The sequence below is a fragment of the Bactrocera latifrons genome, unplaced genomic scaffold, assembly GCF_001853355.1.
Source record: "Bactrocera latifrons isolate USDA-ARS-PBARC rearing strain unplaced genomic scaffold, ASM185335v1 scaffold_63, whole genome shotgun sequence".
Classification (NCBI taxonomy): Eukaryota; Metazoa; Arthropoda; class Insecta; order Diptera; family Tephritidae; genus Bactrocera; species Bactrocera latifrons.
The window spans coordinates 1,222,511-1,250,277 of record NW_017537301.1 but is presented as its reverse complement, the minus strand read 5'-3'; the positions used below and the strand labels follow the sequence as shown (position 1 = coordinate 1,250,277).

General features: G+C 36.4%; 1 protein-coding gene across 2 annotated transcripts in view; it reads left to right on the top strand.

Annotated features, from left to right (window-relative positions):
• The window catches only part of LOC108975285 (hemicentin-1), a 449,942-nt gene that overhangs the window by 62,319 nt on the left and 359,856 nt on the right, over positions 1–27,767 (top strand). For both annotated transcript variants that reach the window (XM_018943659.1, XM_018943658.1), the window contains exon 2: positions 1,269–1,330. The gene's annotated coding sequence lies outside the window, so the exon portion shown is untranslated. The remainder of the gene's footprint in view (positions 1–1,268; positions 1,331–27,767) is intronic.

Sequence of the window (27,767 nt, the reverse complement as noted above, 5' to 3'; positions counted from 1 at the left end):
CGTCTATTTTGTATGCAAAACGATTTATTGCTTTTCCGAATGACTTTCGACCAAAGTTTTTAGGTCGTTGCTCATACGCCGTGGCGACCAAACTATACAACTCAGCTCAAGCTGAGCGCATGTGGCGTGTGTTCACTTCGTTGCGCTGTGGCGCTTTCCTGCGGAGATGCGGATGTGTGTTTGTGTGGGGGTGTGTGCATGTGTGCGTGTGGCGCACATGTCCGTGCGCGTGCATTTGCATAACCTCTCGCCCCCCTGCTCCCCTGCTGTGTGCTCGTCATCTAAGCTCGTTTGTGCTGCATTGCCATGCGCTGCAGTGTTGTTGTTGCAGCACAACTCTCGCTTGGTCGCTGTGCGTTAATCCTTGTCGTGGTGTATATCACGGTAACTTTACATAAAGGAAATCAATATTTTCCTCGAGTTAGTCGGTTCGTTGGCTTAGTTTTTTCCCGCTCAGCTCAGTTGCCCATTTGTTGGTGTTGTTTTGCGTAATTCTTTTTAGTTTCGGTTTGTTGATGACATCCTTCCTTCCCGGCTTCCTGTGTGTCCAGTGTCCCACAGGCTGCTTGCCACGCTGCTTCGGCACACTCGATGTCACCAGCGTCGGCTGGCATTTGCTCTGGCATTAACTCTGCCATAAGCACAAATAGTTAGCTGTTCGCAGTGTTGCTGTTGTTGTTGCCGGTGTCAGTGGTTCGTTTGCTTTTGTTGGCCGGCAAGGCGTATAAATCGCAATATGCAAACTTTGGGGACAGGTCCTGCATCCTTGGCGCGCGCGTTGAGTGTGTCGAGTTATTTGCTGCATGCCGAGTTTTCAGCTTTTGCAAAGCCCACACATGGCTGTATGCATGCATGTATGTGTGTGTTTGGTGTTTAAGTGTTTGCCTCATCCATGATTATGTCTAATAGATGTCTAAGTCAATCGTTGTTTAAACGTTTGACATGTGCTTGACTTGACGCAGACACACAAGTGCCCGGGTAATAATTTGCAGCACTTATTGTCTGATTGCGAGCGATTTGTTATACCACATGTGCGGACTAGGCTGCTTGTGAATGATGCCATTGGCGTAGCGTAGCTATTTAGGTTGTGAGCTTTAGTGTTTTTTTTTTGGTCCAAGGAATCTGTGTTGCATATATACAGGCGCATTGTGAGAGGAAGCTTTCTACTGACATATGCATTAATGTGAGTGTGCGTGGGTGAATATGTAAACATGTAAAATTCACTGTGGCGAATGAATTGCTGACATTTTTCTTTATTTTTTTTATAGATTTGCTCTACAACCAGATCAAGTTGAATTAGTCGCTAAGTGTTATGAACAGCTGTTTAAAGGTGAGTAAAATTGCAAAGAAATAATTTGATAACAGTTTTAGTCTTTTATAGAGTTTGTACTAATTTAAGTTAAGGTTAAGTTAAAATCTTACCCATCTTATAGTCCTTCGATATCAGCGATTACAACCAATATGCTGCTTCTTTGAGACGAAAGCACATGCACATAATTCCAGATTCATATCTCAGAAGCTGATGGACGCTGCATCTCCTTTATTGACGTAACGAGCGTCGCTGTCTCTTAATTCCCTGAATTATGTCAATGTTGTCGTATATCTCATACAGCTCATCGTTCCATCGAATGGGATATTCGCCGTGGCCAATGCGAAGAGGAGAATAAATCTTTCGTAAAACCTTTCTCTCGAAAACTCATAACACCGACTCATTAGATGTTGTTACAGTCCATGCGTCTGCACTATATCGCAGGACGGGGGTGATGAGTGATTTGTAGAAAATGGTTCAAGCACTTCACGAAATCCGATCTTAGACTGGGTAGCTAAAAACATCCGTTTGAAGGGTTCCAGGTTCCGTAAGCTAGTAATAAATTTTTTGTGGTTACAGCTGATATCAAATGTTAGTTTACCGGAGAGTTCACCGATTGTGCGTATGACACTAGCACGCTTCGGTTTTATATTCTATTCTTTAGGTTGCAAGTTAAATTATAAATAGTTTTCTTCATTGCTGTGAGTTGACTAATTACTACTCCCTCGGTATTATTCGGATGAGTCTTTAGTTCATTTTGGACTGGTTTTAGCATTAAAGATTATAGCTGTTTAATCTTTTGTTTTATCTTGTAACTGGAAACCATTTAGAACTCTCTCCCTATTATTTCCTGTTACTAATTTGACATCCTCAAATTATTTAGAATTGTTCTTCGAATTTTACAGTCGTTGTTCAATGCTCGTATTATCATTTCAGTAGTATGTAGAGAAGTTTTAAGGCGTGCTGCCTAAAATTCTTACTCTACAGATCTCTTTGTGTACCTTGCTAGATATTTTTAGACAGTCAAGGGCCAAAAATACAACTAAATTGAAGCATTTTCATAAATACATCCGTGAAGAGCTCTCACGGTAAGAACTTTAAACACATAAAATATATATCAGAACAGCTTCTGATACTTTTCTTTCCCCTCAAAATTCAAGCCAAAAGAATACAGCATGGTGAGAGTTGTGTGTTTGTGATAATAAAATATTGTCTACAATTTGGCGCTTTGTGAAGTATTAAAGTTAAAAAGGTTCAAAGTTCAAAACCTAGCTACCTGACGAGTAATAAAGTATATTTTTAGCGAAGTTTCAAACCCAGAGCGTTATAACGATATTAGGTAGCCCCTCAGTCATAATAAGTTGTAATTACGCTATTGAATAAAAATTTGGTATTTGGTATCAGTTCGATAGGTCGTCAATATATTTTGAGACTACACCGTGAGAATAATTTATTAAAATTTGGTTGTTCCTGTTGCCGTTATTCAAAATCAAATTTGATTTGTTATCGACTCAGACCTTAGTCCCACTTGGGATCCTACATTGATTTTTACCCTATGTACTCACTCCAAAAAGTGGAGTTCTTTGATTTTTAGCCTATTATTCCATTGTCAAATAAAATAGTATTGGCAAAGACTATCAGCATTATCTTCTAAGCCACATAGGTGTGGTACTGTTATAATTACAACAATAATGCCTATCGTCATTTGAGTGTATTTATTCAACTTTTTAAACACCATTTTAGCATTGAAATTTAACTAATTGCCATAAAACCCTAGTTAGCGTTCTAAGCGTTCTTCCTCTCACATAATTGCAGAGAGCGCGCCACTGAAATTCACTCAGATAATAACTACTAACCCAATTAGAGGTGCCTAATCGGATAACACTCGGTTATACCCACACATTAGGGCGCACACATGCCTATAGATAAATACCTTTTAAACAGACACGCTCGTGTCGAAAATTTATTGGACTAAAAACATTTTGATTCACTCAGAAAGTTTAGCCTGTGGCGAAATAAATTGCACAAAAGAAAGTCAAAAGTCAATATAGGCCGACAACAGCTTCACCTGCATGTCATAGCTATATGTATGAATTAGTAAGTTGGTGCAACGGCAGCAGCAGCCAAAAACCGAAGCCACACACACAGACACATACGAATACGCAGCAAAGCAGACGCACACAAAAGCCGCATGACATAAAGAATCGAAAGCAGCCGCACAACATAAAATATAAACTTTGACACCCGACGCATTTGCTGCCGGTGCCCCGAAGCATCATACACACACTCACACACACATAAGCACAATGAGCTAAGCTCAAGCTGCAATGCACCAACGAGCAACTCAAGCACCATATAAATGGGCATACGCACACAAGCGCACGCAGGCACTCATCTATTGTGGCACATTTACACTTATGCGCCCAATACGTATACATGTCTGTGGCTGTGTGTGTGTTGTATGCGTGAGTGTGTCTGCTTGTGAGTTGGCTGCCGTCTGATATTGCCTACTCCCAGTCTGATCATAAATTTAAGTACCGCAAATCAAATTCAATTGTGTGAGAGCAGAAATACCCGCTTGATTTGAGCACACCCGCCGGCCGCCTTCCTTCAGCAGCAGCGGCTGCAGTGTCAAATTCAAATTACAACAAATTCTCGCCTCCAACGTTTAAAACCGAAATTGCCATATAAATGAAGTACTTACGATCATTGTATGCTGAAGCGGTGTGTAGAGACTAGAGCGCCGCCGACGGGTTAACGGTATGTTGTTGTGTGGTGGTGCGGGTGTATATTTGTGTGTGCGTGTGTGTGGGTTGTTCTGGTTGTAGAGGTGGCAAAGTTTGCTGGCATACGCTCCACATAAAATTGAGTGCCAAAAATTGTTAAATGGGGCGTACATGAAAACTAAATGCACACATATACACATTGACACACAGCCATACCGGATGCTTGCCAGCGGTCATATGCGCATGTGTGGGTGTGTGTGTGTGTGTGATATGGCTGCAATGTGAGGCCTTGCTCTAATGAAAGGCCGGATGAATTTTTAAATTTTGCGCTGTGCCAACGGGAGCCACAATATATTTTTCTTGTTCTCGTTTTATGTTGCTGTTCACACTTAGGAGGCTAAGCAACAGACGTTGGCTATGCCAGCAGCCGCATAGTACATAAATGTAGTAGGTAGGTCGTCGGTAATCCAGACTTAAAGCTACAGTGTGACCGAAGATTGTAAAACTCGGGAAAACGGTTATTTAAGGGGTTACGAGGGTTTCCTCTGGGAGAAAACAGCCCTTCTTCAAATTTTTTTTGATTTAAAAAATGAAATATTTTATTACAATTTTGTATTTTTATTAACAAAAAAATTCTAAAATTTTGGAAAAACATATTTTAAATTCGCCCATTTCCGGTGACTACTCGGAAGCGCTCGCGTTGGCAGTATAACTTATTACAGGATCTTCTAAAGTGAAAAAATAGTCTTTCAGATAGCAAAAAAAACTTTGTGCTAGACAGTTTTACAAAAAAAAAAAAAAAAAAAAAAAAAAAAAAAAAAAAAAAAAAAAAAAAAAAAAAAAAAAAAAAAAAAAAAAAAAAAAAAAAAAAATTTAAATGTCACTGAAATCGCGCCATTTTTTGCAAACAGTTGTAATAGGAAAAAAGTAGTTAGTCCAAGTCTCTAAGAATTGTATCTCATAGAGCTATTGAAAATTTCATGACGATTTCAAAATCACCGTTTCGAGAAAAACCCGTTTAAAGAGCGCACAAATTCTCAAGAGTTTATCTCAGAAACTATTACTCGGGTCAACTTGAAAATTTAGGACAATATTCTAGAGAGAGTTGTAGAATTTAATAAGTCAATAAAAAATTCGATTTTTTGAAATCCGTAAACCATAGTAATTACCCAATAAAAACAAGAAAAATAGTCATACTAACCATAAGATTGTTGAGTTTTCTTGGATAATAATCTGTGGTAAATTTCATGAATATATCTTGACAAATAAAAGAGTTGTTTATATAATTTACGTAATTTAGATGTGTCGTTTGCATGGCTGTTATTTCAAAGATTTCTAGATTTTCATCACCAGAACCTCGTATAAACCGTAGCTTTTTCGGCAAGTTCATCGAAGATGTGTCTAGCGAGATATTTAAATCTCAGCCTGCAAAGGTTGGGCAGTTGAAAAGAAAGTGTCTAGTTGAGTTCTGCTTAATTGAGTTGAATCAAAAACCATTTAAAGTTGGTTATCTTGGCGGCATTCACTAAATTATTACGAGGTTTCAAATTATTATAAGGCTGTTAAAACAACAACAATTTAATCAGGGTCTCTTATAAGTCAGAGGTTTTCTTACATACAAATATATTTTCTCCAATCTCATTAATATTTTCAAATTTAGCTTTTATTGCTATCTAAGAATCCTTCTCTTAATTCTACATCATCCTCTATCCTGTATAGGACAATGGTAGTTTTAGTCTTGTTATTGTCCGCAATTGATCTCTGAAGTGTGGTTAACTGTACATAATGGACGTGTTTTCTTACTGATAAAAACTATATGCGAAAGGTTGACCTTGTCTACCGAAGACAACGGATGTAATATATTAATCGCTCCCACGACAGTTGGGTCTACGTAACCGGAACGGCCCCGGATTTCAGCTGTGAATAGTGAAGGAGGTGTAAAGTTAATAAAAAATTACTTCATATTATAGTGAACTATGAAACCCTCCGGAGATATCGATTTTTTGTTCAAAGATATGATTTTAGATTTGGGATTATTTTTTAGATTGTAAATTTTGGGAGATTCGGAAAGTAGAATTAAGTAGATAAAAATATGGATCTAAATCGTGACATAGAACTTTTTTAGGTTAAAATTAATCCAGAGACTGTACGATTACGATTATATAAGTATTTAAGTACGATTGCTAAAATTTAATATTTGTTTGAAGGTTAAGCTATCGGAAGAACTAATCAAAAAATCAATTTGTAAATTTATAACAAAAGTTCTGACAATATATTATTTTAATAATTTACAACTCGAAAAACATTAAAAAAAAACTTAATTACCACAACACAATTTTGTAACCACTGTATGGCATATCTAAATTTAAATGTTCAGTGGATTCCAGTGAATACCAAATGTCCTAATTGCTTGCGTGCGTCTATGGGGTCTGTGCGTGGGCGTATGAGTACCTCGAACGCATGCAGGCTGCTCGGCTGTGTGTGTGTGTGCGTGGGTCCATTCGCGGCGGCTGCGGTTGTGGTTTTAATAGGGTGTACCACTTTATTTTTCTAAGTCAAATTTATTATTTTTTAATCACCCCCTCGGGTGTTGTTTGGTGTATAATTTACTTTTTGCGTTGTTTTCTGTTGCCAGCAGCTGCTGTGCCAGGGCAGCCGGCAGCATACGATGGCCTGTAGCGTTGCGGTGCTCAAGCAGACACAGACTTGCGCACAGGTGGAGGAAGCAGTCAACTGAAGGACCTTGCCAGAGCGAAAGTTGTATGGAAAAGTTGGAAGTTTATAAACGTAAGCTGGCATAAATTTGACCTTTTTTTTGGCGTACAAGAAAAACCAAGCCAAACACATGCCCCACACACACATTCTTACTTACATATATGCACACTCAAGAGCACGTTGGTTCAAAAATTTAGCGAGTGGCCACTGTGAGGGTGCGGTGTGAAATGCAATGAATAATCACTTGTGTGATTTCCGCAACGAGGTCAAGTGTTTGCTTGCCAAGCTTGTTGATTGTGCCTCCTCCACTGCGTTGTTTGGAGTGTAGCTTTCTGCACGTCCTCTTTTTCATGTTTTTGGGAAAAAGTTTGAATTTCTTGAATTAAATTTGGAAACTCGACCCTTGATCAATTATAAAGACTGATTGGCTCATAGGCTTCATCAATTTGTGCCGCAACTTGCTGTAAGAGACTTTTTCTGGACGCTCCTGGTCACGCGGGGAGATTTAAACACTCTTCATTCTTTAAAAAATCCTCTTTTATTTCCTCATTGTTCTCTTTTAATTTATAAATTCATTAAATCGAACCAATTTTCATTACATTTTGTGCTTTTCCTTCACTTAACCACACTTTTATCGACCACTTCTCTACATTAACGCAGTTTTTCAGCTGTTCGTGTGTGTTTTCATCCAAAGTCAGCCATTGGCGTAATATCAGCTTTGTTGTCACCACTATCACCATAACCCTGCAGCTACTTTCCAGCTGAGATATATTTTTGTTTTACCAACAACAACAACAGAAAAGTGGAATTCATTTAATTGCATTGATTGCTGCTGGTACTACTTCGTTTTTGCTTTTGCTTTATATAATTTTACTTGTTGTCGCTGACCTTTTTTTCGCTTATTTCGTAGAGACAATTTTTGCTCGCTCACAATCAAGTGCTAGTTGTGGGCGCCGCCGTAAGCACCATTTATTTGGCAGCAATTAAGTTTTCGTCCTTTGTGGGCTCGGACGTCCGCCACCGGAAATGCTCACAGCCAAATTGCTTCAGTTCAATGCTCTGTACTGCTGGCTTGTTTGTGTTTCATTTGCATGGTTTCATGTTGTGGGAAAATTTTTGCGTTGGCTTTATTAGTGTCCTCCCTATCCTAATATTCATTAAATTGTTTATAATCATAGAAAGCCATCAAATGATGTAATTATAATTTGTTGCTCATTAAGTGATACTAAGCTTAGTCAATTAGAAGCTCGAACGCATTTTATTTAGGTTTTGAGAACATATTCGTTACGATTTCCTTTATTTGTTTTTTTTTCCATTTTGATCGAACTTTATTTTTAAATCGTTAAAATGCAGTTTATTTATGCTCTTTTTACCACAAACCATAGGGGTCCAAGTGATATTTGGTTATTGTTACCTTGTGCTCTAGGTGGGATACGTACATAGTTTCCTTCCAACATTTTGCTCCATATAATTAGGCTAGTGGATGATTTGGACTTATTGTATTAACTATGGGCATTATTCAGTTATGCTCAATAACATATTTCCATGTAGATATATGAAAGCTAGCTTTAGTATTGACCCAATCTTATCAATTTTTAGTATCAGAAAATATTATTATCAGAAAAAAATTTGAGCAAACTTTCAATGAAACAGCTCTCATGCCGACCAAGGCCCACTTTGTGTTTGAATCTTCTTATGTGAGGGACTTAGGGAAGTATTGGCCTGACTTCATTTTAAGCAAGATAATACACTGTTGCTCTATGTTATGAAAAGCTGCTCGGTTAGTTTCATTAAGATAACCCATATATTGGGTAGTCGAAAAGTTCATTAACATAATACGACTACCCAACATTTTGCCAAATACCATATGCGGTATAAAGACTACCTGATGTTAGAGGAGATTTTGACCCGATGTAATCCCTTTTAGCTCAAGTCCTGCCGATTGCCTAGAAAAGATTTTCTCTGAATTTCAATAACTTGCCTCAGAAATTGACCATATTTTACGTAAGATAGCAGTACAGATATTGAGGTCAAGGTGATTGGTAACTGGGGTCTTGTGAAGGTATAATATGACTTATTTTTGACGTGAGATCCAAAGTTTTATTTCGATAACATCGACACATTGTGGGTGTAGCTATGAAACTTTTCGCCCATTTGCAATATAAACCGTGGTGCCAAGGAATATGTGTATTCGTTTTTAACAAGATATCTGAATATTTACTGGTTATCGATGGCATGCATGTCAGTCAATTGGAATTCGAAATGTTTCGTCATCGTGATCATTAATATATACATACAACTATATCTTCTATTCACGCTGAATTCCACTCTGCTGTGACAAAGGGACACCGTTAGCAGAAGAGTAAACTTCAATAAGAAATTCAAGGTTACTTTTAGCTTTAGATGTGAGTTCTCTTGGTTTTTGCTCTTCAGTTTATAATATAGATCAAATTATGGTAAGCATATAGGAATAGTTCATGGGATATTGAAAATCAGTTTACACAACGTAATATCAACTAAGCATAGCACAAATTTCTAAAAAACACTCTTACCCGGGGTCAATGATTTAGGTAAAGTAATATCAACCTATTTTAATTTGCCTTATTATTAACAACTATTGATTACTAACTTAAGTTTCCGTACGAAATTCGCTCCAATTATTCATCCATCTAATTGACTCACAACGTAAATCGACGCCGCTTTCATTACCGCTTAGCTTTCGGCCCTTTTCAATTAATTGCAGACATGACAAATTCTGTTAACCCTAATTTTCATTTGTCACATTTATTGTTTGCTTTTTGTATGTCTCAATAAAATTGACATAAGTTGTTGTAATTAAAATTTTCCAAAGCATTTATTACAACGCATTAACATAGCTTTTCTGGCTGCCACAATGAGTTTGCGCGAAGGGTTAACTGTAATGAAATGAAATTTATTGCCTTTGTACTCAAATTTTCGGCTCTATTTATCAGCAAAGAAACGCACACACACGCAGAAATACGATTAGAGGGAAAATTCAATTGCGCTCAAAAGCTTATTTACATAAGTTTGCTTTGAAAGTTTAAAACATTATTAGACGCTTAATTTACGATTCGATTGTGGTGATTACAAAAACCAGGCAACAACAACCAAAAGATATTTTCACGAATAAACAAAGATTTCAAAATTAAACTTTCAATTCAAATATTTCTGCGCAATTTAATAGCAATGCAGCTGTAACAACAAAAGCTTCGCTAACAAACTTCCTCTTGCGCGGCGGCACAAAAACTTGTGGTAAGTGGTGAGAACGGTGAAATTAGCGAAAACAAGCAATAATAATATAGAAGGGTTATTGGTGGGTAGGGAAGGGGAAAAAATATCGGAAATCATATTCACATAAAATCAGCAAACGGCTTGAATGCAATGAGAATTGAGAACTTTAAAGCTTCGAAGTCAATTGCTTGCCGTACACAATAAAATAACGGTTATGCGAAGGTGTTTATTTCTATTTGATTTTTTCTCGCAGCTAAAATTTGCACTATTTTGTATGTGTATGTGCGAGTTGGTCGCGATCTCGTGTGTTGGTGTATATGCTTACGGTGCATTGGGGCATGTGAAACACGATTATATCTTATGGTGAGGCAAACGATTATTGCGCTCGATACTGAAATGAAAACAACAAAGTTAACCAACAGCATAAACACTGAAGCCAATGGCCACACCGAATTGAGGAGGTATGCATGTGTGTGTGGATGCATGCAGTGCTGTGCATGCAAATGGAAACAGAAAAAGATATTTTCATTTTCAAAGTATACTAACTAAGGTTAGTCGAGGGTTATATTGTCAGAAGGTCTCTATCAACTCGCGAACTGCACTACCTTACCTCCGTACCGGCGCATCGAGTGGGTTTGTCATAAGGTTGGTATGGGTGCAAGGCTAAAGCGGAGATGCAGGCAATTGTAAAGGTGATGAGCTAGCAAGTCTTAGCTAAAAGGCGATTTTATTAAAACGATCAAGTGTTTCCATTTCTCTGCGCCACACTGTACACACTCAAACATGCTGAGCGCTGAAGCTGGCGCAATTGCTTCGTGGCTTTAGCAGTCAGCATCAATTGTTGCTCTAAAATTCAATTGCTAAAAAAATTGAGTTAAATAAAAACCAGCAGCTGCAGCGGCGGCAGCGCCGACAGCATTAACTGGGAGCAAAAAACGGACAAAGCAAAGCGAGACGAAATAGAAAAGTAGAACTGCAGAGCAAAATAAAAATAAAAGCAAATTAAACAAAACAACCTGGTAAATGAGCACTGAAAAAGGCGGAAAATGCGGGAAAAATAAAGTTTGTAAAAATCAAGCTTGAAACCGACTATAAAAGTCCGAACCAATCTGGCAGTTGTCGGGCAGCTTGAGTTACCCACGTCGATATGTAGCACGAACCGAGTATGCCGGGTGGCAGGTGTTGCGGTTGTGTTGCAAAGCAAGCAAAACAACAATTGTGGCATCATCAGCTTTTTTGTCAGAATATAGCTGAGCTCTGTATTGTTTTTGCTTAACTGTTAATATTGTGGGCGTGCATGACGACTGGTTGGTGCTCGCTGAATGTCGTGGAGTGAGAGGTCCCGACTAAGTGCCGAGTTGTAAGCATTATCGACTTTAGTTTTCAATAAGCGTACTGCGCACCACTTGAGGCAATTTGTGGCTTCATTTCGTAACGGTTCATCGGTTATATATTTCCTTTCTTTGTTTCATTCACACATAATTTGGTCGGTCTGCGAGGGGTGGAGCCGGTTTCAATTGGTTTGGGAGTACTACAGCTCGGCAGAATAAATCCGAATATTGAAGTCGGTTGAAGCAAAAACTCGTTTTTATAATTATTTGTGATTTTCAGTACAATATTTTGAGTATTTTTTGTCGAAATGTCCACTCTTTCTTCTGAAATGGTTCTCGTTTTCGTGTCCGGCAACTAGATGTCTTGAATAATTCTCACTTTCCGTCTATATATCTCTAATTTTCAGTTCAATCTTCAAATAAGTATAGCTTAGATGTTAAGGCCGTTTCTTGCTAATTTAGGTTGCTAAAACCGAAAATGATAGTACAAATTAGATCCAAACAGTCGTTCCAAATTATTTGCGATATACTTGTAAATGTAGGTCCTCTATTCAAATACCTTTTTTGAAATTAAAAAACACGAAATGTGTTATAGACGAATGCTAACAAGTGAAGAAAAATCAAAATAGGCTGAAACATAGTGGAAAAGAAGATAAAATAATAAAAATGATAAGAAAAATAATTCATGGTCGTCTTAAAATGTGGAAGACGGTTGATCTCGATTTCTCACACAACTACGAATTCTATGGTAAAAAGTTAAGTTCAAAGTTGTAGGTAATAAATAAATCTACCTATTTTACATAAACACCTATTTCACATTTACACTAACCTCAAAACGTGTGCGAAAACTTGAAACAATACAGTTTTTATACTCTTGAAATCTGTCGCCGTAGCGTATAATACAAGGTGTGTTCCAAAGTAAACAAGACTTTTTGAATCTAGCGTCCCCTGGTGGCGCCATCTATATTTCGACTGGTGCTTAAGAATTATGCTTATTTTCGATTGTCCAGTGAGAATTACTTGGTATTTCATTGATTTGATGTGAAGTTATTGCGTTTTAAGTGTCACTATGTTTGTGTTATCGGTGCGAAAATGAGCTCGAACAAAGAGCCAACATTAAATTTTGTTTTAAAATTGGTCAAACTTTTACCGAAACGTTTCAATTGATGAAACAAGGTTATGGCGATGATTGCCTATACCGTAGCAGAGTGCACGAGTGGTTTCAACATTTTCCAAGTAGACGTGTGGACATGCACGACGATCAACATGTGGGCCAATCAAAATCCGTGATCACCGGAAATTCCATCGAAACTGTGCGTGAGTTCATCAAAAATCAGTCGAAATCATTGAATTGAACATCTCCAAACCATCGATTTATCGCAATAAGAATAATAGAATAATCTCTTCCCTGACAATGGTATATCTATATCTGTATGCCAACAATTGGTTGAATCGGACCAATACTTTCATTAGCCCCCCATACCAGATTTTCGAACTTCCGGTTGATTTTGTACCACATAAAACGGCCAATGTGTGAGTTACATATCTCAATCTTTGTGTATATATATATATATAGTATATAACCTGACCTAGACCCCATGTAACTATTACCAGGGTTTTCGAACATCCGGCTTAGTTTACTCCACGTGACTGCTGATTGTATGTAAGACTTAGTGATATTCGTTTTTCTGACAAATTTCTATAAAATTGCTTGGATTCCAATCCTCTGGTTGACGTTTTACATTTTAATGTATTTCCCTGGCATTTATTCTTGCAAGTTGCAAGAGTATAAAATGTTTGGTTATACCCCCACTTAGCCCTTTACTACTTGTTCTGATTGTCGTGATCGGACTATAACCTAACCTAATTTTTCACCGAAACTTTCGGTAAATCTCTCAGATATTTAAATGTAATTCAGAGGGCATCATTTTTATACTCTCGCAATAAAGTTGCTAATCATCATCAGGATGATCAGGGTGACGAGTAGAGTTGAAATCCGGATGTCTGTCTATCCGTCCGTGCAAGCTGTAACTTGAGTAAAAATTGAGATATCTTGATGAAACTTGTCATGCGAGAGTGTAAAATGTTCGGTGACACCCGAACTTAGCACTTCCTTACTTGTTTTTTATTCACTTTGCTTCGCGCACATTTATTTGAGTATTTGAAAGTAATATTAAAAACTAATCAACATCGACCGCTTGAATGACCCAGTACTAACAGTAAACACTTACTTTCCAAGTCTGTTCCTCGTAAACGTGTTGCCCACATTAATTTTATTACCATGGTGATGCCATAAACTCCAACATCATTAAGTTTTAACTATTTTTAGTTTAATGCCTTTCCACTGGCTCTAATGAGAAACTAACTTATTAAATGATACTCAGAAATGCTTTCAATTCGTTCCGTAATAGATAGTACTTATGTAAGCTATAAATATTTATACAAATGACTCTATGAAATCTAATACGATTTCAAGAAAGCAGCATTTCAAAGGCAAAAGCAACTAATGATGTCGGCTGGCTTGATTATTGGTGCAAAAGAAATTGAAAAAAAAATGTGTATTATAAGAAAAAATCTGTGTAAACAGACAATAATATGCTTGGAAATGCAGAAAAGGACTCTAACTCCAATCCATGTGTGCATGTGTGTTTGTAAGTGTATGTGTGACTAGTGCTCGACACATTTTCACATTTTCGCATTTTTATTGACGGGGGAAAATTGCAAGGCATTCATCAGTTTACCATATTTGTCAGTTTTTTTATTAACTACAGTTTCAGTGCCGTAAAACAACAAGAACTAGACTGATTTCAGTCTAAAAAAAGAACAAAAAAAGAAACATCGAAACAAAGAGAAAACAGTGTGGAGCAACAGCCGAGCAGCATCATTAGTAATGTAATGCCGCTTGCGAAGTGATAGGTTATTACAAAGGACATGAGTACTCATATGAGTAGGTATGTGAGGGTATGTGTGAGTGTAGTATATATAAGGATACACATATTTAAGGATACACATATGTGAATACTCATACAGGGTACTCACCCTTTCACACATAGGCCTCACATGAGATGCAATATGACATTTATACAGTTATACACCATTTATGCCACAGCTGCCTCAAAGCGTCTGCCAGCGGTTGTGGGTTATAAAGGTGCCGCAGCAAGCACTCATGTAGCCGGGTTCACAGAGACCAGGTTAAAAGTATTAAATGACAATCATTATTTCATTTTATGCTGTAGTTGCGAAAAATATGTCGCGTTTATGATAAACGGAAATACAAGTGGAATATGCACAAAGCGGACGCAAAAGCGCAAAGTGAGATAATATAAATAGAAGTCGCAAGGCAGGCGAAATATGCAGAAAAAATATGAAAATGAAAATCGAGAGGCTCTTTAATGGACGGACGACAGTGAATGATGATGAAGAGCATAATAAATTTCATAAGGGGAGCGCTCAGCGTGCAAAGGTGTGTGTGGGGGAAAACTTTGAAAGGGTAAAGCAAAAATGCATGGCGAACGACTGGAATGCAACAAAAGGTTGCGAATGCGACGGACCGTAGTGTAACGCTATGCGTGCATCAGTCATAGGTACCGCAGAAATATATACATATCATATATACATATCAACAGTACTTTTGTGCCGCGCGGAATCAAAGCTTTTGTTGTTGCGGCATCATCATCATCATCATCTAATAAAAAACGCCATGTATTAACATGTGACAAGCATTAGCTTTTGTGCTATTTGCCACCATCAGCGTGGCGGCGCAACAAGCGGCACGCGCTTCGCTCCATGCTTGACATTCTGACAGGCTGACAAAGTGTCGCAAACAAATGAATCAAGTAAACGGCGACGACGACGACGCCGACGACGTGTTGGCAACAATGGCGACATAGGCTAGCATATGAATAAGCAATCATGAAAAGAATAGCAAGTAACAATGCAACAAGTTGCACATATGCTGAAGTGGCGACCCACGCCACGCACCTCACAAGCAGCTATAGTCATACGAGCGACGTTTGCTGACGATGTAAATCAAAATTGCGACAAAGTAAGAAAGACACTTGGTGAATTTCCAATCCATACTCACACACTGACACATACTTATGTATATACATATGTATGTATATTTGCTCATAAAGGCGTTGATGAAGCCAATAAACTCGCGATTTTGTCCAATTTGTCGCATTTGCCAAATTGTCTATTTTATTTCCATTCGCGTGAGTTTCCGTTAACAGATTGGCTGGAAGTGAGCTCCGAAGTGAATCAGTTTCATGTATTGTTATGTCTCACGCTGATATAAGCGTGGCCTTGAAGTTATTCAATTAGATAATATTTCGGGGTAAGTGAAGTGGGTGAGCTTCAGTGGTAATTCGCAAGTCTTGGGGCATACTATATATCTCAAAAAATACTTTTGACAAGTAGGAAAGCAATCGTTGCTGAGACTGTACACGAAGACCATGGAGAGTCCATTCTCGAACTGACATATGGAACGACTTCGCGCATTTACATCAAGATCTTAAATAGAAAGCATACAAAATACCGCTTGCACAAGAACTGAACTAGCTCGACCTTCCGAAGAAGCCAATTTTCGTGCAGCTTTGAGGCAAATTTCTGGCTCAATGGGTATGTAAACAAGCAAAATTGCCGCATTTGGGATAAAGAACTATGTGAAAAGTAGCTCTTGGAGCTGCTATTTCATCCATTCATATTGATTTGTCTACCGACAGAGTGAAGTTCTATCCCCCTTCTATGGAGCTTAGTAGTAGATTAGCCCCTTGAGTTGCTCATAAGCAATGGGATTTGGTGTCAAGGGTATGCCGATGATATTGTCATAACATCACCAGGTAAAGTTGAGAACAGTCTCTGTGACATAGTTCAAAGGGGCTTAAGTCAGGTAAATTATATTGATTTCGAAAAATATAGTAATTGTTATCATGTCACTACCTTTGGACGTTTGAAAGATATTATTTTTATTATATTGACTTAGTTTTCGATAAGTTCTTGTAGATATCATACCATTTGATCAAATACATTTGCAGCTATTTTAACACAATCATTTTAATTTTTCTCAACTCTTATTATTAACTTCTGCTGAAATCTAAAGGCCATCTTCAGGCCAGTCTTCATTTTGATTTTTTCGATTTCGGCTAATTTTTGAATTGCCATTCGCTAAACCTTGTCAACTGTAATGATGGGTTTGATATCAAACATTACTTTTGCTACTTCCAAAACTCACCAAAATGTTTTAAGTCGATTCATAAAAAATGTTTAGATCCTCCGCTATTTCTTAGACGTCAATTATATAATTTTCAAGTATTTTCTGTAACTTTTTCGATGTTTCCGTCATTAACAGAGGTTGACGATTCGCCAGAAACAAATTTTCAATGACTTCTCGAATGCTTTGTGAAAGTAAAATTCTGCAAAATCTACGATTCTGTAGCCGTGAGTTCATTTCCAATCCATTCAATTGCTTTTTTACAATAACAATCTTCATAACTATGATCTGGTTAGGGAAGATTTTTCAAACATAGTTTGACTTTAGAATTGGAAGATATACGAAAATACTACTCTAGAAAGATATATAGTCTGCCATATAGCTTGTGTTTCAATTTTAGTATTTGAAGAACAAAATTATAGTTTTTTTATAACAATAAATTGTTGCCTACTCTTAGGCGTAGTAAGTCCGAAGTTTCAGGCACAGAAGGAAAATGTACCCTATTTCGAAAAAAATATTGTAAACAATTAATTTTAACTACAATATTCTTTCATTGCGTCTCTCACCGGTAAATGAATATCAAAGCCAACGCATTAATTAAAGCACTCTCTGTATAAAACCACAAACGGTGCAATTTTTTTTATAATTGCAAAGACGACATTCGCAATGAAATCTCAGCAATATGCTTCGTATTCAGTTACTAACAAAAGTATGCATAAGTAATCCGAAATTTACGCTTCTACTATCATCAACGTATATGTATTTGCGCTTTCTGCTTTCTTCCAACACACGCACAGCGCGCACATTTTCCCGTTAGGCCTACTTTACATCCGATTACATCCGATAACAATTTATTGATTTGTAATGCGCGTAAATTGAATCGTATTTCCGCCGTCGCTGAGCTGAAAAATACGCGACGCCACATGCCTAAAAGCTGCCAAAAGCGCGATTCCGCGAACGACGCGGCGCATTGGTTCTTCCGCCGAACAAGCTGCATGCGCTGCGCGTGCCTTTGTTATTGTAGAAGTGGCACAGCGCGCCGTGGGCGTGCAGCTTGGCGAAAACAAAGCGAAAAACAAAATCGATACGCCGAAAAACGGAATAAAATTGAGTAAGCGGAGCGGCGTGCAAATAGCTCAGCGGAGAGTGTGGCGCGCGTGGATGGGGGGTTGTGCGCGCAAAGCAGAACGCAAATTTCCACTTGCCATGCAAAAGACTCGTATATTTTAATATTTTATTTAATATTAAATTCAGGCCTTGCCGTTGAAGGCGCGCACAAACATAGCGCGCCTACCTCCAAGCGTTGGCGATATACGCGATTGCAAATGGCATATATTCACGCGTCAGAAGCAAACACGTTGGACGTGGCATGGTGTGCGGAGCAGCAAAAACGGTGCCACATGTCGCGCGCCACTCGTAATAATCATAACATTAATATGCTGCTTTGTCACGGCGCGCGCGCTCAACAGCCGCTCGATAATGAATTTTGTTACTACACACACGAACACATTAACTCCAGTAGACATGTGTGTATGTCTGCGTGCGCTGCCGTTATTGTCTCTTTGCTATTATTACTTTTGGCCATTAATGGCACATATACCTATATATATGTATATACTGGCGCGCGCTGTGGAATAGCCCATAGCAAATATGTAATAAGGACGCCTCCTGCCATGTCGCCATTTAGCGCGCTGCGATTTCGCCATTTCACGATTTTGATTTCCATGACATTTGAGTGATGTGTGCTCTTGTTAGTGTGTGCGTGCGTGTTTATGCAAAGCATTGTTGCGCTCGGTAGGCAGCCGCGCGCTTTGCAGTATATCTCATGTCAAAAGCCACATTAAAATTTGCAGTAAATTTCGGTTTTGATTTGAATTTGATTGAGTACAACACGGTCGCGACAACAACCGTTATTGCCTGCGAGCGATCGCATACAAGCGCAATAACAATAAATTCTCAAATCAGCTTAGCATGGCGTTTTTGTGACTGTCTTCGAACTGTTGCACAAATGATGATCTGTGGTGTAGTTGTCAAAATCGAAAATAGAAGACTTTTGTACATGAAAGGCATGGTGGCATTATATGAGCTGTCCGATTATTTATTAATAAATATGTGCATTATTTAATTATTTATTAATAAATAGTGCACACATGTGCCAGAACTATATATTAAGATTATAACGCATTGCCTACATTTAGGCGTTTTAACATTTTGTAAAAACATTTTAAATTTTAAAGGCCGTTGTGGTGCATTTCAAAAGTAGGTCTTCAATGAATGTTAGAAAATAGCTGTACTTGGAGATTTGTGAAAAGTAAGAACTGTACGCCTAAAAGTTTATTGTGCAATTCTCCAAATACTCTTTACAATTTTTTAAAGTTTTTTTTTTTAATTTTAATGTAATATGTTGAGTACGAATAAATCGCATGATTTTTGATTTCGGGATTTTGAAATGTCACTTTCGGGATCCCGAAAATTTTAGTTGTAAAATTATATATGTATATTGATTTGTTTTCAATGTTACCGGTATATTTCAAACCATGTATTTTTTTCTTAGAATTCTCAGCTGAAGTCTTAAAAATTTCGGGATTATTTGATTGAATTTTCTGAAATTTCGCTGTGAACAAGTGAAATTTTTAAAATATAAAAAAACCTAAAAAACGTATTGAAATTTTAATTGGATATGAAAGTTGTACTCTTTACATTTTGGAAATACGCTCTGTTTCACGATTTTTTTCGATGTTAAAACATTTTATGACAACTGGAAGTATTTAATTATTTTTAGGTTGAAAATACAGATTTTTAGAAAACATGCAAATATAATATTTAAGACTCTTTTTAAAAACGCGAAAAACTTGTCACAGTTTAGTATTAATTAAAAATTTTAAATTCGGAATTTTGAAATTAATTTTTCGGGATCCCGATATATTTTTAAATTTTTAAATTATTTCGGGATCGTAAAGTTTTTTCACTGTAAAATAATATTATTTAAACTGGGACTATCAAATTTTTTAAATGTTCAAAATAGATGTTCAGAAAAGCAATTAGCTAAATATCAATTAGTACGAAATATTTCAAAATCTGCATCCCGAATTTTTTTTTTGACTATTACAATTAATTTGAAAATTTTAAGTTTCGGCATTTTTCATATACATACATATAATTATCGGAATCCCGAATTTTTCCAGTTTTTGAAATTACATTTTCGGGATCTCGATTTTTTTTTCGCTATAAAATAAGATTATTAAAACTGAAAGTATCAACTTTCTTAAATGTTGACAATACAAAAGTTCAGAAAAGCAATTATTCGAAGCTAAATATCAATTAATAAGAAATTTTAAAATACACCATTGCACTGTAATTAATTGTATCAAAAGAAATATTTAATTTATTTATTAATATATTAGACCACCTAGCTATACAGAGCATATAATGACATACACAGCTGGGCTCCTAAAAACTGTCGCCAAATATGCATGACATAGCCAGATATCTGCTTGGTGCTTTTGCCTGTGCCATGCTGAATTGATGCTGCGAAATTATGGCCGTTTTATGACAACTACTTTTGACGCTGTCGCATAGCCGCACATTTTGCAGCTGATTAACTTTAGCGTTTGTTGGTTATTCCACAAACTGCCATTGTTATTGGAGCCGCTATTTCCAACACACACACATATACATGTGTATGTGCATTTATTTTGGCGGGCAGTTGAAATTTCGAAATTTCATATGGCATTTTAATTGCGCTTTCAATTGCACGGTTAACAATCGATTTCGGTTACCAGAAATTCAAACAATTTTCTATTAATATTTACCGTTATTGCGCCAGTTTGTGCAGCTGATTGACGTACATAAATGCTAGAAAATGAAAAATAAATAGACGCCACACATCCGAATGGTTCTGGCTTATCTCGCCGGCGGGTGGCGGTTGGCGGTTGGCAGTTGGCACAAAAGCCTGTGGTTAATTATAGATTGATTCGAGTTTGAAACTAAATTCAATTAATTTTATTTAAAACAGGAAATTAGTGAATTTTCGTATGTGAGTGTAGTTGAATTTTGTACTTTGTGTAATTATAGAGCGCCGCTGATATTAATTTGAAATGTAAGTCGGTAATGAAATGATTATCAGATAATCTAAACACAACTTCATTGAAGTTATAGCAATATCTGCAGCGATTTCTCACCATTTCTTTCTGTTTGGCATATCCTTGATTTATTAGCTTTACAGTTCATTCGTTCTTGCTACCATTGGCGACATTTTAGCTTCATTAGATGCAAAAAGCACTCTAATAGGAAAATATTAGTTGGTTCGACAATACCAGAGTTGACCCAGATTTTATTCGGCTAAAGACTGTAATTTGAAATGAAAGAGTGATCCATTTTGAGGTTCTCCACTTTTTTAAAGATTAAAAAAGAATCTTCAAATTTAATAAGGATTGTTAATTCTTATTTTATAGAACATTCTTTGGGATGATCCATGAGTCCAATTTTGATCCATTGAATCCAATTTTCGAGGAGTCGTTCCAGTATTTTAACTGGTTACTGGCGAATGACGTGGCGTGATGTTTCTCCAAGGAAGCGGAATTATCCGCAAAGACTTTAGACTAACGGTGTGCTATCAAAATAGCCTAAGATCTGAAACTATTTTCTCACCGAAGTGTTATCTCAAGTCTATTGACTTGCGTGTGGGAAGTGGAGCTGTCGTGTTGAAACCGATAACCGTTGCTATTGACGGTTACGTTTTCACTGGCATCATTTTTGTTTTTTTGGGTGAAATGGCAGCCCTTGAATCTTTTCAGGTTGCTTTTCTTTCCACATATTGTAATTTTGCTTATTTACATACCCGTTGTGCCAGAAATCCTCATCCCTGATAATCCCCCATCATCGCTGAACTAAATTCGGCTCGAAAACGTGGAATGCTTTTGGAACTTTTCCAGATCTGTCAAAAATGGCTATTAAAAAGTACTTCTTCGATCATCCGTTATATCTTTGAAGATCGTACTCTTAAAATAACAATTTAGAAGTAATTTCCACATTACCCAGTTCAACATTATCGCAGTTTTATCCAGTTAATGGCTGTAATTTGAAATTGTAACTCGCGCACAGGAACGAGAGTGGTGTGAGAAAGAGAGAGAAGGATCTCATAGTTGATATAAGTATATTCATGATCTTCTATCCTGGTCATACAAATTTGGTTTTGTTACCTATTTCTTATGAACATAAAAGAGCCTCTGAGTACATAAAACATAAAATCTCTTCGTAGTGGGAATAAATATTCTTTTAAGACATCTGATCAGAATGTATGAATGTTCGTGAAGTCAACTGTATGAATGTATGCCTATACTTATTTGGTACGTTATATTTATTTTGGATCAACTTCCGTACACTTTCAATTTTTTATTAATTCAAGCATATATCTATGCTAATTCTCGATGTTTTTTATGTTAAATTTCTTTAATGACTGTAAGATCATCGTGAGAGCTTTTTAAAATTAGTCCTTCAACTCAGCAGAGAGTTGAACTTATGATACAAGTAGAGCTGAAATAGTTCTTAGACATAAGTGAGTAGAACATACTATCTGACCAAATTTGACTTGGACTGATACATTTAAACTGTTTAATTAAGAAATTTTCCAGATTAGCAGATCTTTTTTCCTATTTCTGTGATCTTTATATGTTAATTAGTGCAGCTGTTTGCTTACGTTGTCAACAATTTTCCATGAAATTTTTAACATGGAAAAAAATGTACAACGAGTTTGCCTGGAGAGTCTTCTTTATGAAAACATTCAATGATTGTCGTGAAATCATCGAAAATTTGCCTCGTTTTTTTTCAAATAAACAACGCTAAAAAATCAGCCACCGAGATAAAGCAGACCGACTCAACGCTTTTCGGGTAAAGTTTTGAATACGGAATGTGTCAATGTCTACCCCAATTCGCCGAGGACACTGAAAACTTAGGCTTAGAAGAAGTGTCCGGTTAAATTTGATCAAATTTCATGTCACACTGGAAGCGAAATCATTATATTAAATAGCTGGATATATAATATTATTATTATTTATTTGTCGTATGCCCCAAAAAGTGCACAGTATCTCATCTACAATGTGTCCACCCATAATCTAGCATAATTTATTGCTTAATTTTTGCACATTACTGCGTCATTGAATATGCAAAGTGCCCGAATCTGCCGATCAAATTTGTTTTGCTAATCGCAGCATCTATTTATTTATTGAAATTGCGAAACCATCATTTTTGRGGATCAAGGTGTTTATTCAAACAACAACACAACGTCACACACACACATACACAAATGTAACGGCTTTGTTGCTATGCAATAAATTTATAGTTATAATAAGCAGTTATTTGCCTATGCATATATTTGTGTGTGTGTGTATTCGTGTGTTGGTTTGTGTGAAATTTTACGCAATTTAATTACAAAAGTGTCACCGGAATAAATTCGGACATTTAAAATTTCATTAATGCATTTTTAATCGCCTGCTTAGCCCGTGGCATCACGCTATTTAATATTCATATCCGAATATGAGTACAAAACAATTATATTTATTGTGTACGTGACATTAATCAATACCAAATTAAATACATTTATTTTGAATAAACAAAATCGAACAAGCACACATTGTTGTGTGGGCCATAGGTGTGTTGACTGGGGTGTGTGTGAGAGGATTTTGTGGGTGTGTGTGTATACAGCTACATATAAGTGTGTGTGTGTGTGTGTTTGGCCCATTTCATATTTTATTTAATATCACCGCAGTTAAAATGTTCGCACAGCACCCGAACGCTTTCGTTTGCTAAATGAGCGGAAAGCGCATACACACATATACACACACTGGCACACATACATGTGTTTAGCTGCTTTTAAATGTACGAAATTGCTGCTATGCCCGTCGCTTAATGGAAATATTTTGATTGTTGCAATTGGCAACTCAACATGTGGCATGTGTCGCTGCGCTGTGGTCATTTGTATGGCGTAGCTGCGGTCGCTAAATAATAGAAAATAACTTCTAAATTAAGCTGCTTGAAATGCAAATCTCGCTATTGTTTTATGCGCTTACAGCTAATTAAATAAATATATGCAAATATACTTCTACATACATACATACATACATAAGTACCATATGTATACGTTAGGGTGTCCGTTATTTCCAAGTTAATTTTTTTTTGTTGCAGTTGCAAGTTAAATTATCAATTTTATCCATGAAAACATTCTTTAAAAGTTATAGGTTTAAGTAATGTACTGATCATTCATATAGTACACCATGTCGTATGGGCAACACAGAATTCATTAGGCACTTGTGTGAAGGCTCAGTACACCTGATATATGAATATAAATGCGTATAACTTAAAAAAAAATGCTTTTATGGAAAAAATTAACAAAATCTTTTTTGTAGAGCTCGAAGTTTTTTTATTTAAATATTCCGTTTTAAAAGTTGTCTACTTACTTGCTTAATGCGAAATATCAAAAAGTTTCATGCTATGCACATATATGGGAAAGAAAATATGATTTAGGGTTGTTTTGAAAATTGCTGAATTGATAGAAGAAGAAGGAAGGGAAAAAATATAGGAATTCTGCAGCTGTGGCGTCTTTTAAGCTTCGAAGTGTGGTCACAGCGTTATTGCATGAAACTCTAAGGCTAATGAACTTGCTCTCAATAATTGCTGAGGGGGAACGGTTAGCTCAGCAAGCGTTGGTAACCTACTACGAGCTGTGCCGTAGCAAAGTCTTTCTGGAACAGAGTAAATTGTAAGGGATCTTTGGCCACCATCTGTTGGCTGTGGGAATTCCAACTGTACACTTTCCGATTGGGATTAATGCAGTAAGGTTAAATATCTTACCATATATCAACCGTTTCAGATAAGACAGAATCAATTCAACACTTCTTACTCGAATGTCCCGATTTTTTCAGAATACAGCAAAACGCCTCTGTCATCTCATACTTTTAGTCATCCAGGGAAAATAGTACATCTGTAGAAGGTTCCGGATCTTTTTGCCGATAACTCTGATCCATTTTTTTCGTTTGGATACAACAAAGACTATACATAACAGTCTTATTGTGACCAACCGCCATGTTGAAAAGTTAGCCATCTTAGCTAACATAACTTAACCTAACGTTTTAAACGAAACCAAATTGTTTTTTTAATTTGAACGACTTAATTTTACGGCAGAACATAAAATTTCAGAGTGTGTCTTGGGTAATAACGTACACCCTAATATAACTCTAAACACCATTAAACATGGACAAAGATGTGCGCATCAGGTGTCATTGTATATGTATTTTGCGCTTGTATGTGTTCGTTGGCATTTTTTTTGACTTCTTCTCATGCATTTCAAATACGACTCTTTTTTAATTATGTTCACTAATTGAATTTTAAGCTGCTCTTATGTTAATAATAAAAATTCACTGAGCACACATACACATACACACACACTACAAAACATACCTACAAATCCTGCACATACTTAGAAACTCATCTAGATACGCATACAAACACAGATTCACTTAAATTAAGCAATCAACGGCAGTCTCCTCCGAGTAACTGCAAATTAACATATTTCGAATGCCCGTGCTGCAGGGGCATAACGGTTGCAACTGTTGATTTAGTCGCAGCTGCTGATGTCGCACCCTGTCCAAAGCGCCAGAAAACCAGACGACATGCCCACTCGAGGCATACAATAGCTAGCAGTAGTTGCAGACCGCCAGGTGCTGTTGCCAAGGTACAATATATGTTGCCGCCACGCCAGACACGTTCGTGGACGTCACCGGTCAGTTCACATATATAGATGTGTGTGTGTGTGTGTATTTGCCTAAGTGCTAATGTGTCCTAATGTCTTTTTTGAGGCCATAAAATTGATATAAATTCTCTTGACCATAATTTGCATATTAATTTTTGTCCATCTGTAAGGGCCGCAGCGCTTATGTAAATGTGCGCAGCTGTGCGTGTGATTGTCGCCGTCAGGGCGTTACAAACTTTTTCATATGCTGTTTGTAACTGTTTATGTGTTATATATTTCTGCTTTGTTTATTTTTGCAGTGAAAGTTTAAGAACTACGGAATATACTCTTTTTGTGTCCAGATTTTCCTTGACTATAAGTTTGCTTGTGAACGTGGGTGCTAAATTTTCCTGAATGATCGTTATTCTTTGGTTAAAATATCTTACGAGTCAAATTGAGAGCCTCTAAGCAGCTAAGAGATTTTGAAGATAATTTCATAACGTCGCTCTCATAGAAACCTTCGTCCGCATTGCAAAAAACTGGTGGAGTAGATTTTCACAATTTTTTATCAGCAAAATTATTCGCCATAGACAAGTACATGTAGCAGTCGCTTGATGCCAAGTCCGAACTATAAGATGAATGCATAAGACCCTTCTAACTAATGCTCCGGAGCTTCTTTTAAGTCACTATTGATGTGCGTGATCTGGCACAGCCTGAGCGATTGCTTCCTGGTCCAATTATTGACAGTACATGTTCGAAGTAAGAATTTGATCGTAGAAGAGCAACTCATGGATGATTCCACCAAACACATAGCAAGACCTTTTTTGGCCGTCAATACTGGCTTTGCTACGTTTCGGTTGGTTTGCCACGAATCGACTACGACGTTTGACGTTGTGGTGAGTGACCCACTTTTTATAACCAATACCCAAACGCTTCAGATATTGACAGATTTTTCTTCGATTTGGCAGCGATTCTTTGTCGTGTTTTCAAGCCTTATTGAATCAAGAAGTCCACAAGCTGTTCAAAAAGTCGTTTTGATATGAAACCTTTTCTTTCTAATACCTTATGGCGTCATCCGATTGCTCTTATACACTTATATTATTTTACAAACTATGGTTTTATGGAATCATTATCTTAATATCATGGTTGTACAGATCGTTTTGGACTGTTGCAACACCAGCGTTTATATACCACTCAGAATCAACTGTGAATTTCGAAGTATTTTTTCCCTCTAGCCTTAAAATATTTCCTAAGTTTACAACGCAAATTTTTTAAAATTTTTTGGAAGCTGTTTTTTTTAGTACTTAGTAATACTTTAAGTACTAAGGACGGCAACCATATTATTACCAACGAGAAAGTTTTCATTAGGCAGTTTTAACTATTCCCAGCATTTACTAGTGATTCTCAAATTTGTTGTTGCTTATATTTCTGGTTTTCAAATATTCCAATAAAATTTGCAATATTTTATTTAGCCTACGGTCGAAGGCAATTTTTCTAAATTGTTTATTTGGTTCAATTTCACAACGCCTAATAAATTTTGATATCCATGCAATCAACTAGCATACAATCCCACTCTTTGACACATATTGCCAACTAGAAGCAATTGTGTGCGTATGCGTATGTATAGTATATGGTATATAGATAGTAATAAAATTGATTTTAATTACAAGCGATTGCGGATGTGGTTTTTGCTATGAATTCCATTCAAATTCGCTGATGCAAACCAACAAACGGTTTTTCGGGTGGAGTGAGCACTTCTAATCCAAGCAATGAAAATCATTTGAACGGGTAAAATTTGTAATCCAGTAAAGTTCAATGTAAAAATTGTTGGAAATATTTACCTGAACGATTTTTTATATTGGATTATGTATATATTTCACTTACTGGACGCATAAAAATTAAAAAAGGATTGAATTGGTAGATATGGTAATTAATAAATATTATACTTATGTATAAAAAAGTTACACTTAACGATTATAGTTTTTAAATTTTAATTTTAAATAACTCTAATTTAATTTTAATATAATTTTAGTTTCAGTTTTAGTTTTAATTTTAATATTAGTTTTAGTTTTAAATTTAATATTAATTTTAATTTTCATTTTAAATTTAACTTTAATTTTGATTTCAAGTTTAATTTTAATTTTAATTTTAAGTTTAATGGTAAAATTCGTTAAGTTAAATTTTATTTTAATTTTCGTTGCTGTTTTAATTTTAATTTAATCTGAATCTTAATTTTGCCTATAATTTTCGCTTTAAGTTTAAGTTTTTTAAGTTTAAGTTTAAGTTTAAGTTTAAATTTCAGTTTAAGTTTAAGTTTAAGTTTACGTTTTTTAAGTTTAAGTTTAAGTTTATGTTTAAGTTTAAATTTCAGTTTAAGTTTAAGTTTAAGTTTCAGTTTAAGTTTATGTTTAAGTTTAAGTTTAAGTTTAAGTTTAAGTTTAAGTTTAAGTTTAAGTTTAAGTTTAAGTTTAAGTTTAAGTTTAAGTTTAAGTTTAAG